The 21,320-nt window shown below is 38.5% G+C and overlaps 1 long non-coding RNA gene across 1 annotated transcript; it reads left to right on the forward strand.

Annotated features, from left to right (window-relative positions):
* The first annotated feature begins 4,439 nt into the window (after positions 1 to 4,439).
* LOC113115219 (uncharacterized) lies at positions 4,440 to 18,374 on the forward strand. Its single transcript, XR_003293841.1, has 3 exons — positions 4,440 to 4,568; positions 8,718 to 8,768; positions 17,287 to 18,374. It is a non-coding gene; the product is annotated as an uncharacterized LOC113115219 (long non-coding RNA).
* The last annotated feature ends 2,946 nt before the right edge of the window (positions 18,375 to 21,320 follow it).

Below are 21,320 nucleotides of genomic sequence, written 5' to 3' on the forward strand. Positions count from 1 at the left end.
TTTGCTGATCTGAGGTTTAATAATTCCTCTACCAATAATATAGCCCAAATATTTGGCCTCCTCTTGCCCAATAGAGCACTTATCAAGGCTGCAGGCTTAACTGCTAATCTGGCTATCACTTAGTACTGCCTGAACTTTGGGTAGGAGGGTATCCCAGTCTTCACCATGGACCACCACATCGTCTAAGTAGAGAGCCGAATACTCCTTGTGAGGTCTTAGGATTTGGTCCATCATTCTTTGGAACGTGGCCGGTGCTCCATGTAGACCAAAAGGCAATACAGTGTATTGAAATAGCCCTTCCGGTGTGGAAACGACTGTTTTCTCCTTGGCTTAACTTGTAAGGGGGATCTGCCAATAGCCTTTCGTTAAATCAAGGGTCGTTATATACCAGGCAGTCCCCAATCTATCTATTAGTTAGCCTACCTGAGGCATCAGGTAGGTGTCAAACTTTAAAATCCCATTTAGTTTACGGTAGTCATTGCAAAACTGGATTGTCCCATCAGGCTTATCTACTAAAACTATGGGGCTTGACCATTCACTATAGGATTCTTCGATAACGCCCAGCTCTAACATTGTATTTACTTCTGAGCTAGTGACACTCCTCTTTGCTTCAGGCACCCGGTAGGGTTTTAGGTTGACCTTTTCCCCCCGGTGGGGTAATGATATCATGTACAGCCATACTGGTTCTCCCAGGTAGGGATGAGAATACCTCTTTGTTTTGACTAATAAATTGACTTTCACTACCAAAAGAAACAAACACTCCCACCAGCACATGAACCCTACAAAACACTCACTACCAAAAGAAACAAACTCTCCCACCGGCACATGAACCCTACAAAACACTCACTACCAAAAGAAACAAACTCTCCCACCGGCACATGAACCCTACAAAACACTCACTACAAAAAGAAACAAACTCTCCCACCAGCACATGAACCCTATTGTAACGGTGGTGACCCGATAATAATTTAAGAAACTCAAACCAATGATTTCCTCTTTAGGTTAAACTTAAATTCGGGCGTCAGACAGGAGTAACCCTGTCAAATGTTTAAGAAAACAAATATCCCAGATAGCATAAATACCACCAGTTACATATATAAACTCACATTCAAAGAAATAAAGCACAAACGTCATAGGATTCCATTTAGACAACTGTATTTCTCACAAGAACAGAAAAACACCACTTTCAATTATCAGTCACAAGAGCAGAAAAAAATAACACCATTTTCAGTTATCAGTGACAAGAACAGAAAAATAAAAAATAAACCTTTAAATTATGAGTCGAGGTTCAGTAAAGAAAATACAAATAAAATAAAGATAAAATAATATATATTTATATTTTACTCACTGCAGTTTGAGAGGAACCGGGTTAAATGTGGGTGTGGAAAGTGCAGAGATGAATGGTGTGAGTTGTTTTGGGATAAGACCAGCCACGTATCCAACAAGCCGCCTTCAGTAATTGGTGAACTTGTGTTGGTGGTAAACGAAAACAGCCAGGATCCAGACGGTCGTTAACAGCTCGATCGGGACTTTTTAAACGCTCTGCGCTGAAGACATCGTCATGGAGAGCGGTCCACTCTCTAGCATCCACTCCAGCAAAGGCACAGCACTCTCCCTCCGAGGATTACGTCACCGCCACACAGGTAAGTGTAGACACCTTCCTTCTCCCTTAATTTTTTCCGTCCAAATACCAGCCAGCAGTTCATTTATTGGGTACTTCCTAATAGCGTTTAACTATATTACCACAAATTCGTTTGTTGGGTATATTTTTAGATGGCGTTCGGCTTCCGTTGAGGCTTTCCGGTTCTCATCTCCACAGCGCACTAACAACAACACTCCACGTTTCTTCCGACACCTACTCCTCTCCTCCTTCAGTTTAAATTCCTCCTTTTATTAGATTACCTCATTTCCTTTTTCCTCATTTGGTAAATGAAAATGGGCGGAGACAACATTAATAATTACAATTTTTGATCTTGGAGTTTTTAGCTCCGCCACACTATAAAACACTGTCACTACCAAAATAAACAAACTCTCCCACCGGCACATGAACCCTATAAAACACTGTCACTATGAAAGCACACTACTACGGCCTGCAGATGTAGTTTTATTTGCAGAAGACCCCCTCTGTGGGATGTTCAGCAGTTTAGACTAAATTGCCCTCAAAGTTTTAGTAATGAGGAAATCATATAACTACAAGCTCCAAAAAGCCAACCAAATTTCCAAGTCAGATAATAAGTAAATGTAATCCAAATATGTTGTAATATGCAGAATGACTTGTTAAATACATTTGTGTTGCAGTTTTTTTTTTTTTATTCAATTTTCCAGTGTTATTCTCAACACTTCTTCAGTTGGCAAAAATAAACACGGCTCGCTCTACAATTACTGTCTCTTATGTCACCATATATTATAACAAACAACGCACACCAAAACTGCACATAAGGCTGTCATTATGTCTCTGTCCTGATTTATATATCACCAGAAACCCAAGATAGAACTACAGCCTTAATATGCACAGTTGGTTGTACATTATTCCTTATATTGTATTCCAATAGTTTTACCAGGATGACATGAAAAGAATGCATTATGAATCAATCAACACTGGTATCAATGCAGTCTTGGCACAATGACAAATGATTGAAAGAAACCAAAAAGTCTCTTAACTAATTTTCAATTATTCATTAAAAGATACTTTAGACCTGCAACTGAGGAGAGAGAAAAAAAATTACATACAAGAACATAAGCCTGAGTATATCTGTCAATCTGTATAAAATATCAAAATAAGATTTCTGTGCTGGATTCAACTTAATATTTGGCAACTAAATCTGTTGTATGTTACAATGCTTTGCTATATTTTTCTGAAGCTGTGATTTGTTTCCAATATTCTGAGTCAATGTGGTTCATATTTTTCTCTCTAGTCTTACAATGCTGTCGATTATATGCTCAGAAGTCTTCCCGCTATACAAAATATGGCCTACATCAGCAACCTGAAGTTGAAGTCTGTGTATGGCTGTAACTGCGGAGATCTGTACTGACTGTCTGACATGTGGAAGGTGCTGCAGCGGCCTTGTCAGATCTGCCTGTCAGTCACGGCAATGACACAGAGGTGGGGAAGAAGGTGTGTTGGCTTTCCCTCTCTAAGTGGCTGAGAGGCGGGCCTTGAGGGGGATTGCTGAAAGTTTAAATAAATGCTCTGTTGTTCTCTCAGATCTGCTCCTCAAAGACGAGAAAGGAGACAGCAGTAGCACTGCTGCCGGCCCAAGCATAGCTGGAGAGGACCAAAACAAAATAAAAAGAAACATTTTTTTAGTAGCGGGGAAAAGACTTGGGCAGAACCCTGGAGAGTATCCGTATAGTATACTGAGGAAACAAAGTCAGCATAGGACGCAGATAGCGACTGTCGGGGTAAAGCTGCAGAGTGCAGCACCTTTATTTTGTAGTTTTATTAATGTTTTATTTTCCCTTTTTCTTTCACCTTTTGTCATTCACTATTATTTTCAGCCACCACCCTTCCACAACGGCCTATTCATTTATTAACTATATGCTGTCCAAAACATTTTCGTAATTGAAGCAAACAACTCTTTGTTGCTCTACAAGCAGTGTTTCTAATTCACTCTTTTTAATTTGTCTAATCTTGCAACCCTCAACACCTTGAGCCTGTATATTTTGAACCACAGACATGATAGCTTTTCAGACTTTGAATTTCCATGACAAGTTACAGGTCCTTAGAGCGTACTCACACTAGGCACGGTTGCCATGAACTGGGCCCGAGTACGATTGAAAAAAAAGTCTTGAATACTCCTCTTCACACACCAGCATTAAATCAACTCACTTATATTAATTTAATCAAGACTGAAGAAACCTGTGTCCAACCCAATTACAAAAGTTACAGAACTGACTATTTTCAACATTCTAAGAAAACCTAAATTCTCAGACTCTTTCCCAGGAGGCCGGGTGTGGTAGCCTCCTTCTCTGCTTTTTTCTTTGTATCACATACATCACAGTGTTCCTTCTCCGCAACTCTTCCTGACCTTTATAAATACATACTTCTGACTTAACCTTGATAATTCCAAACATTTAAAACATGTAATTCCCTACAATTTGATATAGCTTCTTTCATCATAAGGATCCCACAGCTCTTTACAAAAAAAAAATCTACAAGAAAAAAGACCATGCAGGTCAGAAAAGTTACAAACTAAAGCAATAAGAAAATGTCAATATTAGTGAACACTTAAACCCATACTTCCAATTTAGGAGCACAAAGCACTTTTACAATTAAAACTATAAAGCCCATGCAGGCAGACATTAAAGATCCCAGAAATAAGAAGCAAGCGAACAAAATACATCAAACAGTAGACAACACAAATAAATACAACAAAATGCTGTTCAGCAAGTCTGTTTGAGGAAGCATGGCCTATTGGTAGAACTGCTTTCAGTTTCATTTGTTTGTGCTTCATTATAAAAAATAGTTTCACTTTTGCTGATCTGATAAGGACTTGGATTTCCTTATTTTTGTGCAGATTCACTTGAGAAGTCAGTCTGAGCTGACGAGATCTGTCTTGCTTTGCCAGGTATGTTTGTTATTCTTCAAAATGTTTGTAGTTTTTATCTCATGTTACGTTAATTCATCATTTAAGGAATCTCCTTAATGCTTTAATGCTGGTGTGTGAAGAGGAGTATTCAAGACTTTTTTTTTCAGTCCTGTGAAAACGAAACTGCTTCTTGCTAAAAAAAAAAAAAAAAAAAACCGGTCCCACTTTATATTAAGTGGCCCTAATACCTGTGAACTTACATGGTAACTACATGTGTACATAGTATGTAACTACGGTGTAAGTACACATTGGTACAAAGTATCTACAGCTGTATTATTAGTGTAACTACTAGAGGATACGGATAAAGCACTTTTGCCAAGTACAAGTATTATACGAGTAATACGAGTCAATATCTGTGCTCGGATTAAATAAAAATTCTAATTGGTTTGCTGACCGTGTCTGCGTGTTATCGTGTTGCTGTGTCACGCTCGGCTCACTCACACATAGAACGATGAGAAGAGAACAGCGCTTTCTCTCTCTCTGTCTCTCCCTCAGTCACTCAGGTTCGCGGGTCTTTTCCGTTAACGTTAAGATGTTCTTCGGGTTCAGGTTTGTTTTTTACTTTGATTTGTAGTACTTACTTATTAACCAGTAGAGTTTTGGTAAACGTGGGGTTTGTTTAGACGTGGCGCTTGGTGGAATGCGACTCGCGCTGCGTCTCTGCCTGTCGGAGATTTTTTTCTTTCTTTTTTAAACGTCAGCTGGCTCTAACCAGTTTTTTGACTTCACGCTGAGTGACACTTATTTCTTGTTGTATTTCATAAAAAAAATAAATAAAGGTAGTTGTGGTATATAATACTATATTACAAATTAATTAGCACACACACACAGTCTCTTTCTCCCTCTCTGCCGGTCATCAGAGTATTTTTTTTTTAAACCGTCTGCTGGCTCTAACCAGTTTTTTGACTTTACGCACTGTGACACTTTCTTGCTCTATTTCATAAAAATAAAAAAATGTAGTTGTGGTATGATATTACAAATTAACACACACACACACACACATACCTGGTGTGGAAAAAAATAAATAAAAAAGAACCCCCCCAAAAAAATCACACTGATTATAAAAAAAAAAAGAAAGTTAAAAAAAAGAAAGTTATGTTGAGATGAAAACTCTTGTTCATTACATTTAACTTCATAATTGCAACCGCATGTGTTGTATTCATTGTGGCAAAAAAAAATTGTTATCGTGATCAAAACCATTGCTCTGCAGCTCAATGCTGATGCTGTCATGTAAATAGTTTTCTAATCAGCAATAAATATAACTATTTCTGATCAACCCCTATCAATTGCATGCTTAAAATAACATACTAGTGATGGCTGATTCGTGAACGAATCGTTCAATTTAACCGGTTCTTCTTAGTGAACCGGTTGAACCAGTTCACCAAATCGAACTGAATCGTTTGAAACGGTTCACGTCTCCAATAAGCATTAATCCACAAATTACTTAAGCTGTTAACTTGTTTAATGTGGCTGACACTCCCTCTGAGTCAGAATAAACCGATATCCTGGAGTAATTCATTTACTCAAACAGTACACTGACTGAACTGCTGTGAAGAGAGAACTGAAGATGAACAGTGAGCCGAGCCAGATAACGAACACGCCCACTGCTGGAGCAGTTCTCGTTCTCGAGTCAAGAACCGGTTTCTTCGGTTTTCGGATCACCAGTACACTCAACCGAGAATCGTTTCTGTCGGACGCGTCCGATTTGAGAACCGATGAACTGATGATACTGCGCATGCGTGTAATTATAGACTGCGTGCGGAAGTGAAACAACTTGTGTAAATACATATTGTTGTTACAAAATGTAGTTACATAATTCCTGTTACACATGTGTACTTACACATACCATTCTGTGGGTTGTTACATATGTGTAGTTACACAAATAATACAGTTGTAGATAGTATGTACCAATGTGTACTTACACTGTAGTTACATAATATGTACACCTGTAGTTACCATGTAAGTTGACAGGTATTAGGGCCACTTAATATAAAGTGGGTCCAAAAAAACACTACATAGACATGAATGACACAAGATGGTGAACAACCTTGTGCTTCTACTCGTGGTGAAGCATGACTCAGAAATGTCCTAAAACAATTTTTGTATACAAAGACAAAAGTAGTGTTAGTGCAAGGTTAGTGCTTCAGTTGAGTTTCCAGCAACAGTGCTTTGGTTCTGCTAATACTGTACATAGTAGGAGCGGAAGATTGATAGCTCAGACACTCTTGGCACATTGCCGAATGGCCTCCTCCCTTTTGTAAACTTTATGTTAATCAATTGCAGTGCAAAATAATGAGCTCGGGGATGCCACCTTGTTATTGGTGACAAGAAGCTGTTTGGGTGTCACCTCTTTTATTAGGAAATCAGACAATTACATTTAATACTGTAATTAAGACAGTAGGTGTTTACTTTTTATGGATAACCAAGAACAAATCCTCATTTTTAAAATGATCCGATTTATAATTTATGCATCCTGAAAATGTACAATGTATACATCTCTAAAGCATTTTTTACATATAACATCAATAAATATATTTACAGATCACCTAGGAAATAGTTTTTCATTTATTAACATTGAAAAATGCCTAGCTGGACTGGAGAGGTGGGGTCATTCCTCTCCTCCCATTCAGTTGCAGCAACACGCAGGCTTGCAAACCAAACAAACAAATAACAGCCAAGCTGAGACTATCACAGTGAGAAAGACTAGTAGCACATCTGCTGCGCTTCAGTACTGAACTAGACTGATCTCCCTGCTCCTCTTAATCCAAAGCAATTTACAGAAGTTAAAGGGCAGTACTGGTTAAAATGCAAGAACCAATCTACAATGTATAAAAACTACATACAAATAGTTGAATAAATAGTAATCTACGAGTGCAGTTTAAGTGAGTCTAGAGAATAGTGATAATGCGATCTACACAGGAATAAAAAGCAATAAACACTGTGCTTCTGGAGAACTGTCTGGACCATCAACAAACTAACCACAGTTGCCAATGTGTTCTCTGCAAGAGCATGACCGCAGGGTTAGAGGAAGAACTGGGAAAAAGGATGATACATGAAGGGTCTCATTCATGCCGTGCACACAAATCCAAGAAGGGTTCTGCTCGGAAGATACAGAGTAAGCAGGGATCACATGGGGTATTTGCAGGGTTTGAATGTCGAAAAAAAATGACAGCAGGAATTGGCACCGACACCACAAAATGCGTGTAGGTTTGTTTGAATCATCTGAAAATACTCCATTATACAACACCATTTAAACTTAAAGTACACACACACGACTATGGTTTACACTTATTTCAAGATGAATTTAGCAAAAAATAAATATAAAATCACTGGGAGCATACAAAAATGGTTTACTATTTAAATAGATATTTATGTTTCACCTGGCCATTAATAAAAGATAATGAATAGCTTACTGTCACGGTTGGTAAACGGGGAGGCCATGTAGCCGGAAGACGTGATCTAAAACAGTAACCGCTGTCTCCTTGGCTGTCGGTAATTTGGGCAAGGGGATGAAATGTGCCGCTTCGAGAACCGGTCCACTACAATCAAAACGACTGTCATGCCATTAGAGGGCGGGAGGGCGGTGACAAAATCTAGAGCGATATGTGACCAGGGTCTCGAAGGGACAGACAGCGGTTGAAGAAGCCCATCAGGAGGTTGGTTAGATGACTTACCACTGGCGCAAACTGAACAAGCCAAAACAAAATCGCTGTTATTTTTACAAGTGCACTAGTATTGCACCATTATATATGCTGCCTTAATTACTATGGTCAAATCTTCATTTACAGAACACATGGCTGCGACTAGTTATTGGGATAACATACAGAAGCTACTGCATTGTCAAAAAGTAATGTCTTGCTATTCAGTTGAGTCGTGATCTTGTGAACTTCATTAAAAAGAGACACTTCACACAGTGTGGCAAGAGTATGAAATGAGTTACCTAGTCATGTAAATATAGATTTGAACAAAACATTCCCATGTACTGTGCATCTGGATACTCGCTCATATTTGGCTCGACTACACCTTGAATAATTCTGGCTCATTCACCTGTAATCTAACCCTGTTTAGTTGAAGTAGTTTAGTTTTCGCTGATCTGATAAAGACTTGGACTTCCTTATTTTTGTGCAGATTCACTTGAGAAGTCAGTCTGAGTCGACGAGATCCGTCTTGCTTTGCCAGGTATGTTTCTGTTATTCTTCAAAATGTTTGTAGTTTCTCATGTTACGTTAATTCATCATTTAAGCAATCTCATCCATATTTGTTAAATCCAATTTGGAGCTCTGAAGTTTGGCAGATATTAGTATAATACAGGCACTTACAAAATAGATGCAGTGCAAAAAATAAGGAACTAGGTGGAGCTACATTTGTGAATTCAACAAAAGTGCAAAACAGACCTTTATTCCAGTTCTTTTTTTATTTGAAAACTTATTTTGTATCTTATTAAAAAAAAATGATATTGACGTTTTTAAAACTGTACGTTTTCTTGATTTCTATTTTATATGTGGTAATTTGCCATCTAAGAATAACAAGCATATATTTGTAAGATACACTGAAACATGTTCATGTTTCTGATTCAAATCCAACTTATCTATTTAAACCATGCTAAATCCACTTTTTTAGCCCTTAAATGCATTTTGTTGTATATTTGGAGTGTTTAGAAGTGCAGAAAAGGTGAAATGAGTCTCTTCAGGGGTTTCGTTGATATCTTTATATATGTGTGATCTGCGGCTGGAGTGCCCGCTTGAGCCTCTGGGGGGCACTCCTTCCTAGGTTATGATTTCCATTATGTTTTACCCTGGACTGATTATGGTTTATTTTATGCACCTGTGTTTTATTATCTTGTTTAGCGCACCTGTCTTAAGCCTGAGTGGCCCTTTGTTTCATGGCGGAGTTTTGTTAATGTCAGACTGCAATTCCGAGTGTTTTCTAGTTTCTGAGTGTTTTCTAGTTTCCGAATATTTTCTAGTTTCACAGTTCCTGGACTCCCTGCCTGTATCTGGTCTTCCCGTTTGCCTTATCTCTGAATTGTATGTTTGCTGACCTGGACTGCTTACCTGGTTTTTGACGTCTGCCTGTTCTCTCGTTCCTGTTTCTGGATCTCCCTCTCAATAAAACCTGCATTTGGATCACCACTGTCTGTTTCTACCATGCAGTTCATGACAATATTCAGTTTTGGTCATATTTTTCAACCTGTTCGGATTTTTCTGTTTTCTATGACGTATTTTGAACAATAACGACACAGTATTTGCAGCGGAACTGCCAAATAAGGACAACTTCTTCCGGCCCAACACTTCGAGCAATCCGCCATTATTTCTCGCTGCGATTTTGTAGTCCAAGCTCAAGGATGCAAAAGTTACGAGAGGGTAAGTCCAAATATTGGGTTGTTGGATGTAGTAACACATCTTCATTACACCGTCTCCCAGCACCAGAACCTCTTAGAAGTGCCTGGTTGAGTTTTATTTTTCACAGAAATGTACACGCATCTGTGAACTGCCGGGCTTGTGACAGGGCGCATGAGAGAGAGAGAGAGAGAGAGAGAGAGAGAGAGAGAGAGAGAGAGAGAGAGAGAGAGCGAGCGAGAGCGAGAGAGCGAGCGAGAGCGAGAGCGAGAGAGAGAGCGAGAGAGAGAGAGAGAGAGAGAGAGAGAGACACGCGGTCGCGCGCGTCAGGCAAAAGTGTAAACAAGACTTCACCGTCTCCAAACTAGGCACTGTCATGCTCTCTCTCCCTCACACATATTAATCAAAATAAATCGACACGGTGGTAAAAGGTCAGAAGACCAGTTTCATGTGGAGCATATCTCTGCTATCAAACTGCAAAAATGGCAGAACAGGGTGGAGTTGAACCGAGAGAGGGCGGGGTATCAAGTGTCTCTATTGGATTTAAAGAGAACGCACCAAAACGAGTTGATCTCAGACGCACATCAGAAAGGGGGTAGAAAAGGGACCTGTAGAGCTATAATAATGATGAATTCAGACCCAAGCATTGCAGTTCCGCTTTATATAGACCCCAAATGTATGATTTATATGTAAAAAGGAACGATTTAAAAGCATGATATGTACCCTTTAAAACTGTGTTAAAACTGGTTTAAAAGCAAAACAAAATCAGCCAAGCTGAGACTATCACAGTGAGAAAGATTAGAAGCACAGCTGCTGCTCTTCAGTCCTGAACTAGACTGATCTCCCCGCTCCTCTTTTATACCTGTGCTCCAGCTAAACTATGTTAATTAACCAAAAAAAAAAAAAAACGATTTAATATTTTATTATTTAACAAAATAGTTTTCCATTGTAAAAAAAAAAATTGTTAATAGTCTCTGAAAATTCTACTTAAATAAAAATAGAAAATACTCTATTTAGCCTCAGCATGTGCTGTGCACATAAGGGGGAGTGTGTGTTAGTGTGTGTGGTGTGTGTGTGTCGATTGTTCACATGGGAATGTAGGGTTTGGGTTTATTCACGTGGGAATGGTGATTGTTCACTGGGTATAAGGGGAAACGGGTTGGCTGTGGAGAGAGTGTTGGTGTTTTGGTGGCATTTGTGCTTTGTTTCTATTCTACAGATTGTGAATAGACGTGCTCTAGAAGCACTTCACTGCTGCTATCCGCCTCAGAGTCTCTCACTTCCGCCTGTTTCAATAGCGGGCAACACCACAGATTGTCACATTTGTTAAACATTGTTCATTAACAGCAGTATATCCATAATTACACATTAGCTGCAAAGCCACCATCTAAATGCTACCAGAATTGTCCAAATATGGCATACGTGTCATTCAAACACAACATGCATGTACCGAGTCTGTATTTGTAGGAAAAAAATATAGGCCTATATTAAAGCAGTTCACAATGAATAGTTTACTCTGAATTAGAATTTGGTGATGGCTTACCAACTAATGCTTGGAGGGAGGTAGAGATGGTCAAAAAAAATTAAAAAGTATTTCTACGCAATAAACAGTAATTTAAATCAGTTTACATGAAATCAATGCAAATAAACAAGGAACCGGCTCTAAACTGACCTGCAGTTGTCTATGGCAGTGGTGTGCAAACTTGGGGGCGGCCGGGCGCTCTCCTCTCCCCTCCCACTAAGGCGGTAGCGAATGACTAAAGAATTAAAAATAAATAAATAAAAAAAAGAACATTTTAAATACATAAAAAAACATCTAATTAGGCCAAGTTCTTACCTTTCAAATGAGCCATTGACAATTACTCTAGGACTGTAATACCAGAGAAATTATGTTTGAAGCGGCGAGCGTGTCAGTGAAACTGAAGTGAACAGTGCCGATAAGTGTAAATAAATAAATAAAAAGTTCCTGGATTAATGTTAATAGCGTATTTTTTCAGAGATCTAACAAAAAAGTCCAGATATGGCTAAATACATAAATGTTACCAAACAGTCTTAAAAGTCGGAGTGGAAGCGCAGCTCTGCAGCATACAAAGCCAAATCAAACACGTCAAATGGCATGGGCTTCCATGTTAGGAGATATGCACACAGGACCTGAGCTTGCGAATCAAACAATGAAAATTATTGATTTAAATGGAATAATGCACAACACAAGTGAAGCGAGTGGCGTAAATGAAGCGATCAAATATAGAAATACATTTGTCTTATTTATAGTTTGCCACACGCTGTTCGCGTCGCAATGGACTGATCAGAAATAAGGTCAAAGGTAGCAGCTGTCAGATTGTCAGTGTCTCGCTCACGCAGAGAATACCACAGAAATAATAATAAAAAATCTACATCAATGAGAATTTAATTATTAAAGTCGAAAAATATATTCTTTATGATGCCAGTGTCTGTGGTTATAAAAGACACGCACATGTCAAGAAATAGCCGAACCCGAAATTGATGGCATGTCTCTCTTTATTTCACCTTAATTTTAGTCAGTGATGGGGAGCGCCACACACTGTTTTTTTATTTCTGTAAAATGATAATAATAATAATACGTTTATTTTTTATAGCGCCTTTCAAGAACCCAAGGTCGCTTCACAAAGCTTCACAAAGCAATAGAATACGCTTCACAGAGCGATACAAATAGCAGACAAACAAAAGAAACAGGCAATCAGCCCACCAGGCTACATCAAGTAAACAGGCAGAGAAGGAGATGAAGGCAAACAAACACTAATAAACATAAGTCAAGGATAACAACGTATAAGCTTTTTAGCAAAATAAGATTTTTGACAGAGTATGTAAAATAAAGTGAGGTGAGAGAGTCGTGGACAGAGAAAAAGAACTGAAGGTTATTTATTGAGTATGGTAAATATATGAGTTTTAAGTGTTAGCAGGTAAGAACGATGGTAGACCAGGGCGGGGTACAATTGACAGTCTTTAATAAAGAAAATAGCCTCTCACAGAATAATGAAACCAAAATCACGGGCTTCTTTCAGCCAAAAACAGAAATAGCCTGACGCCAGGGTCAAAGGGAAAAAACTACATAAATCTCCTCGGGGGCAGAGGCAGGAAAATCCCGGGATGCCAACACCCAGTCCAAGAACAGATAAGACCGCCGGCAGTGTGAAAAGCCAAGGGCAGGTGCTGCACAGGTACTCTGCAAACAGGCACAGGCGGATAATACACAGTCCAGGGACAGTATAACTCACGGTAGCAATAACGATTAGACAAACCACGGACAAGACAGGACAGGACTAGAAACAGACGTGTCTCACGAAAGGTCATTGAATAATCCGACAAAGAGACAGGGCTAGAAAGAGAGAATAAGAAGCGGAGACAATCAAGGGCAAAAGGAGGGACAGGTGAGGAGAAGGGAACGAAAAGGGGAAACAGCTGAAAGTGATAATGAGTGGAGGAGTGGATATGTGTGCGTGATAGAGTGAGTAACTGATCACAAGAGGGAGACAGAGAAAGAGGAGAAAAGGCCAGGATCATGACATTAAGTTTTGATTTGAAGATCTTTATAAAGATCTTTATATATTTGAAGGCTTTATAAACTAAGACTAATAGTTTGAACTGGATGCGATTGACCACAGGAAGCCAGTGAAGTTGATGAAGGAAAGGGGTAATATGTGCAGATTTTTTATTATATGTGAGTGCTCGAGCAGCAGAGTTTTGAACCATTTGAAGGCGATGCGTTGTTTTGGCGGGTAGGCCGCTGTATAAGGAGTTACAGTAGTCCAATCTGGAAGTTATGAAAGCATGAATAACAATTTCAGCATCTCCAAAGTTAAGAGAGGAACGTATACGAACAATATTCCGCTGGTGAAAGAAACATGATTTAACAGTCTGACTGATGTGTGAAAGAAAGCATAATGTGGGGCCGCACAGTTTTTGAAGGCCTGATCTGAACGCCATCAATATCAATAGAAATGTCATGTCCGGGTAAACTCTGTGATTTGGGGCCAATAAACAGGATTTCAGTTTTCCCAGCATTAAGCTGTAAGAAGTTATCAGACATCCATATTTTAAGTTCCTGAAGACAGGAGATAACAGAAGCAAGTGGACAAGCTGAGTTGGGGTTAATCGTAATGTAAATTTGAATGTCATCAGCGTAACTATGAAAGTTGAGGCCATGCTGTCTGATGATCTGGCCTAGTGGCAGCAAATAGATGAGAAATAGAAGAGGACCAAGTACAGAACCCTGAGGTACACCGTGAGAAATAGTGACAGTGCGGGATCGATTCTCACCTATCCTAAGAAATTGCTGTCTATCCGATAGATATGAAGTCAACCACCGAAGAGCCGCACCAGTGATACCTAATGAAGACAGTCGAGAGAGAAGTGTTTGTCGAGTGTTTGTCGAGTCGAGTGGCACACAGTGTCAAATGCTGCACTGAGGTCAAGAAGAACCAGGACACTATGTTCACCAGAATCAGAAGCCAGAAGAAGATCATTTAGCACTTTTAAAAGAGCTGTTTCTGTGCTGTGATATGGACGAAAACCAGATTTTAGTGGTTCAAATAGATTATGTCTCTCTAAGTGTGACTGCAGTTGAGCAGCAACTACCTTCTCAAGTAGCTTACCAACAAAAGCGAGGTTCGATATAGGTCTATAGTTGTTCAGAATAGCGTTGTCGAGGCTGGATTTCTTGAGAATTGGAGTGATGGCTGCTACTTTCAGATTAAGCGGGACATGAGCAGTGGCAAGGGATCTGTTAATAATGTAAGTAATTGGATGAATAAGTGAAGGCAAAAGAGTTTTTAGAAGATATGTTGGAATAGGGTCGAGTGTACAGGAGGTAGGATTAGATTTGATAATAAGTTTTTCAACCACAGATGTATTTGTGAGTTGAAAAGTGTCAAGTGGACAACCTATCAAGTAAGGAGTAGAAGAAACTGATTGATAAATGTTATAAATTTTTTGTAGGAAAAAAGATTTAAAACTTTCACAAAGATCAGCAGACCCAGCAATAGCTACAGAGGACGGTTTGACTAGTTTGCTTATCTCAGTAAAAAGAGCTTTAGGTTTGCACTTAGCTTTGTTAATAACAGTAGAAAGATAGTTAGAGCGTGCAATGTTAAGTGCTTCTTTGTATTTCACTACTGAATCAAAAAAAGCCATGCCATGGACAAGAAGGGAAGATTTTTTGTGAAGTCTTTCTAGACGCCTACATTTTGATTTCAGAATTCTAAGCTCAGTAGTGAACCAGGGCGATGAGTGGGTAGACGGGACAGTTCGAGTTATTAATGGAGCAAGATCATCCAAAACATTACCAATAGATTTATTATAGGTTGAAACTATCTCATCAGGACTCAAGAGATTGAGTGCGGAAGGGAGAGCAGAGACAGCAATAGCCGGAGAGTTATTAATAACAAAATACATCTCTTTGTAGTTTAATACAGCACTCACAGAAAGCCGAGTGGTCACACACGTTACAAAAACACCACGTTAGCCAAACCCAGCTGATGATAAGTAAATTCCACAAAACTAACTAGAAGGCTCGCTAAACAAGTGAAAACTTGCCTACCGGCTGCATCAGATGTTATGAAACTCACGAATATACAGCGGTAGAGGGCTCGCGGGAAGAAGTAAAGCGAGGCCATCACGTTAGCCAGACCCGAAAGGGCAGAACCACAAGAAAACACTGCTCAATGAACAAGAGGGAACTTACCCCAGAGTGGTAAGGCCGAGACAATTGGCAGAGGGCTCACAGGGATTTCACAAAGTGAAACACTGAACAGAAGTTTGCAGAGATTGTCCGAGAAATTGTCATAGAGACTTCAGAAGATGCAAGTTAGTGCGTAAGTCCAATATCACATAGCAGTTCAGGAAGCTTCACTCAAAACCTCTAACACTGTTTCATTAAGTCCAGATTTTGTGTCCTGAGAAGGCAGATCCAGAAGCTATTTCCCAATGATAGGTTAATCCAGGTTATTTATCCAGTTAATGACAAGTTCCAGATTGTTTGTCCACCTTTAATGTCCAGAGAAAACGGCCAGAATCAGATTCCAGCAGGGTCGCCAAAAAGCAAACAACACGATAACATTAACGGTAAAAGATTAAACGTAACAAACAAACGAGTAACAAAACAAAAAAACGATTTAACGATGAGAAGCGGCAGCCATTTTCGCGCACAGCATACTCTCACTGGACATGATGATGCTTCTTTGTTTTAATGATGTTGACCAAAAAAAAAAAATAATAATGATAATTTTATTTTGTCTTTTCTTTTCATGTCTAGCTACATTGTTTTGTATTTGTGTCGTTCACTCCCGATGTGCATACTATATCTTGTGAAAACCTAAAATTTAATTTCTGAACGATAATGTTTTTCAGATATATCTGTCAGGTAACTGTTGAAACGCCAAGTTTAAACAAACAAACAAAAAAGTGTTAAATTACATGTATTTTTTAGCACAGATTTGTTAGAAACAACAAATAAATCCGTGAAAGCTGCAATAAAAAGGCTACAAAACGTGATTGATATGTTTTTACAACCAGTGAGCAGCCTATCCTGTTCTAACAATAAATACTTAATACTTAAAATACTTAATTCCCAAAATTAAAAAAAAAAGTTTTTTATTATTACTATTGGCTTAAATACATGTTACTAAACATGTAAATGATCCCATTAAGACAAATTTCACTCCACCTGTTCTGAAGCACATTTTAATCATGATGCTGATATGGATGCGTTAATGGCACAATGCAGAAGAAGAAGATGTTAATGAGAAAATTGGTCGTGGTGAGTGATGATTGACGGTAAATGATATTTACGCATCACCTGATGAAGTACTGGCATGTTAAACACTATTACTGGCACGATAAAGGAGATGGTAAGTTATGAATATGGGCCAGGATGTTTTACAATGAAAACACGTTTCCTATAGTGTGTGCTAATCTCCCTATCAAAAAAGGTGCTGTTGATGCACCAACCCGTATACTTATATAAACCTCACACAATCTTTGATCCAGGTTCCACATTCGCTGGTCAAAGGTTAGGTCACTGGGATTTTGCGTTTACTCCCAAATAAATAAATGTGGCCCTGTGGCTCACCATGGCTCTGAAAGTCTGGACTCCAGCTCCACAACAGCCAGGGGGTGAAGGGGGTAGCAGCTCTTTTATAGCAGGGACACGCCCACCTGTCAGTCAAGGAACAACACCTGACCAACCCTGAGCTACGGTTCTTTGTAAACAAACCTCGGCTGGTAACGCGTCAGAGCCTGGAAGCAACCGAGAAGCGAGTGGCGTTACGCTGTCCCAGTTACATAGTAATAAAATAGTAATACTTGTTTTTTTTTGTTCACAGCATGTCAGAAAGCGGATCAACGAGTCAAGAAGATGCTGATAACTACTCACCTGTGACTGGCGATGGATGTTATATATATGTAATTCGTGAAAAATACACAGATTATTACAAAGTGGGGAAAACCGTAAATCCCTCCAAGAGACTGGGAGACCTACAGACTGGGAATCCCCGTGAGCTAATATTCAAACGTATTAAGAAGGTAGAAGATAAAAAATGGGAGAAATATGTTCAAGACAATCTGAAGGATTACAGCGTCACACAGGGTGGTGGGACAGAATGGTTTAAAATCCCAATGATACATAAAAAAATTATTTATGATGTGCTTGATGAAGTACCCTCTGCAAACCTTTCAGAATATTCTGTTGGCGAGGAATAACACACATAAGCTGGTTTCACTTTATACTTCAGCATAACAATGTTGAATTACAGAATTACCGACACCAGCTCAATTTTGCACAGTACGGCTTTGTCTTTCCCTTGCATTAGATTATAAAGCTGAAATAAACAAAAGTTATACATATTTTCATACCTATTATTAGCAATTTCAATATCATTCCCTCATCTCTTCTGTTAAGTGTCCTTTGGTTCTTTTAATTTGGAATATGCAGTTGTCAAACAGTTATTTTTACAAGCATACTAGTGGTCCATCATTATATATTCTGCTTTAATTACAATAGTCATATCTCCTGTAAACATAACCCATGTTTGTGACTAATTATTAGGACAACATAGCTACTGCATTGTCAACAAGCAATGTCTAGCTATTTAGTTGAATCATTTGCCGCTTTATATTTCTATGAAGTTATGTAAAATACTAAAATCGCCTCTGTCATTTCTCAGAAGAATGAAGGATACTGTATGTGGCCTGTGAAGCAATGTTAATAAACAGGAACCGCTTTGGATTACAACTTGACTCTGTGGACTTCATTAAAAACAGAGTCACTTCTTCATACAGAGGGTATGGAACAACTACCTAGTCATGTTGTTTAGGCAGATCCAGCTAGACAAGCTTTAGAGATCAATCACTTACTCTGAACCAGAAGAGCTCTGATGACTGCATCTTGTTCAAAGATTCTTATGTTTATGTTCAGTAAGTTCTTAAAGGGTACATAAGGACCTTTTTATTGTGTTACGTTCTCATGTGTTGATAAAACTGTTTACGTAAGGTGTGTGTATGGTTTATTTATTTATATTTTGACCACTTTTTTAAACTTCTAAATTGCATTCCTGCCTCAAGATGGCTTCACATGTACCCGCATGGACCTCTCAGAACTACATTTCCCATCATCCTCCAGTTCACATGTGACAGATGGATTTACCAGTGAGGAATGAAACAAAGACTAACAGAAGTAGATTGGAGTAATTTAGAGCAAACAAAACCAACCATTCACAGAGAAAGGATGGCTATAAAAAAAATGTAGTACTAGAGGAGCAAAACAAATACATCCCAAAAGTAGACAAATCAAAATCTAAAACAAAATGGCCAAAATGTTTTTGGTCCCTTTTTAAACACACTGTAAAGTGCCTTTTTTTCTCTGAATATATTTAATTGATCTATTAAAACAAAGTACACAGAGTGCTTGATACTGCAAATGCAAGTCAAAAAGGAAGTTAGAAAGGCCAACAGAGATAGAAATTAACATTGAAGGGGGCTAAAACCCATTTCTCCAATATTATAACAGCAAAAGAACGTTCAAGGAGGAAGTAAAATGCCTGAGATTAAAATGCTACTCAAAGAAATGAAAGAAGTTATTTCCAAACCGCTAACCAAGATCATGCAACAGTTTCTTGACACAGGGGTTGTAGCGACAGACTGGAGAATAGCAAACATAATACCGATCCACAAAAAGGAAATAAAATATTATTTATTTCTTAGCAGACGCCCTTATCCAGGGCTACTTACAATTGTTACAAGATATCACATTATTTTTACATACAATTAAATTTTTTTTTCACACATTATTTTTACATACAATTACCCATTTATACAGTTGGGTTTTTTACTGGAGCAATGTAGGTAAAGTACAGAACAACCACCCAATAAAGCATTACAATAGTCTAACCTTGAAGTCATAAATGCATGGATTAAAATTTCTGAATTTGACATTGAGAGCATAGGCCGTAATTTAGATATATTTTTGAGATGGAAAAATGCAGTTTTACAAATGCTAGAAACGTGGCTTTCTAAGGAAAGATTGCGATCAAGTAGCACACCTAGGTTCCTAACTGATGACGAAGAATTGACAGAGCAACCATCAAGTCTTAGACAGTGTTCTAGGTTATTACAAGCAGAGTTTTTAGGCCCTATTATTAACACCTCTGTTTTTTCTGAATTTAGCAGTAAGAAATTACTCGTCATCCAATTTTTTATATCGACTATGCATTCCATTAGTTTTTCAAATTGGCGTGTTTCACCAGGCTGCGAGGAAATATAGAGCTGCGTATCATCAGCATAACAGTGAAAGCTAACACCATGTTTCCTGATGATATCTCCCAAGGGTAACATATAAAGCGTGAAGAGTAGCGGCCCTAGTACTGAGCCTTGAGGTACTCCATACTGCACTTGTGATCGATATGATACATCTTCATTCACTGCTACGAACTGATGGCGGTCATATAAGTACGATTTAAACCATGCTAATGCACTTCCACTGATGCCAACAAAGTGTTCAAGTCTATGCAAAAGAATGTTGTGGTCAATTGTGTCAAACGCAGCACTAAGATCCAATAAAACGAATAGAGAGATACACCCACGATCAGATGATAAGAGCAGATCATTTGTAACTCTAAGGAGAACAGTCTCAGTACTATGATACGGTCTAAATCCTGACTGGAAATCCTCACATATACCATTATTCTCTAAGAAGGAATATAATTGTGAGGATACCACCTTTTCTAGTATCTTGGACAGAAAAGGGAGATTCGAGATTGGTCTATAATTAACCAGTTCTCTGGGGTCAAGTTGTGGCTTTTTTATGAGAGGCTTAATAACAGCCAGTTTGAAGGTTTTGGGGACATATCCTAATGACAATGAGGAATTAATAATAGTCAGAAGAGGACCTATGACTTCTGGAAGCACCTCTTTTAAGAGCTTAGATGGTATAGGGTCTAACATACATGTTGTTGGTTTAGATGATTTAACAAGTTTATACAATTCTTCCTCTCCTATAGTAGAGAATGAGTGGAACTGTTCCTCAGGGGGTCTATTGTGCACTGTCTGATATGATACGGTAGCTGACGGCTGAATGGTTGAAATTTTATCTCTAATAGTATCGATTTTAGAAGTAAAGTAGTTCATAAAGTCATTACTGTTGTGGTGTTGGGAAATGTCAACACTTGTTGAGGCTTTATTTTTCGTTAATTTAGCCACTGTATTGAATAAATACCTGGGGTTATGTTTGTTTTCTTCTAAAAGAGAAGAAAAGTAATCAGATCTAGCAGTTTTTAATGCTTTTCTATAGGATATGCTACTTTCCTGCCAAGCAATACGAAATACCTCTAGTTTTGTTTTCCTCCAGCTGCGCTCCATTTTTCGGGCTGCTCTCTTTAGGGTGCGAGTATGCTCATTATACCATGGTGTCAAACTGTTTTCCTTAACCTTCCTTAAGCGTAAAGGAGCAACTGTATTTAAAGTGCTAGAAAAGAGAGAGTCCATAGTTTCTGTTACATCATCAAGTTGTTCTGAGGTTTTGGATATGCTAAGGAATTCGGATACATCAGGAAGATAACTTAAAAAGCAGTCTTTTGTGGTAGAAGTGATGGTTCGTCGATACTTGTAACAAGAAGTAGAATTTACAATTTTGGCTATATGAAGTTTACACAGAACTAAATAATGATCTGAGATATCATCACTTGGCTGAATAATTTCAACACTATCAACATCAATTCCATGTGACAGTATTAAATCTAGAGTATGATTTCGACAATGAGTAGGTCCTGAAACATGTTGTCTAACACCAATAGAGTTCAGAATGTCTATAAATGCTGATCCTAATGCATCTTTTTCATTATCGACATGGATATTAAAATCACCA

Source organism: Carassius auratus, chromosome 15 (genome assembly GCF_003368295.1).
Source record: "Carassius auratus strain Wakin chromosome 15, ASM336829v1, whole genome shotgun sequence".
Taxonomy (NCBI): Eukaryota; Metazoa; Chordata; class Actinopteri; order Cypriniformes; family Cyprinidae; genus Carassius; species Carassius auratus.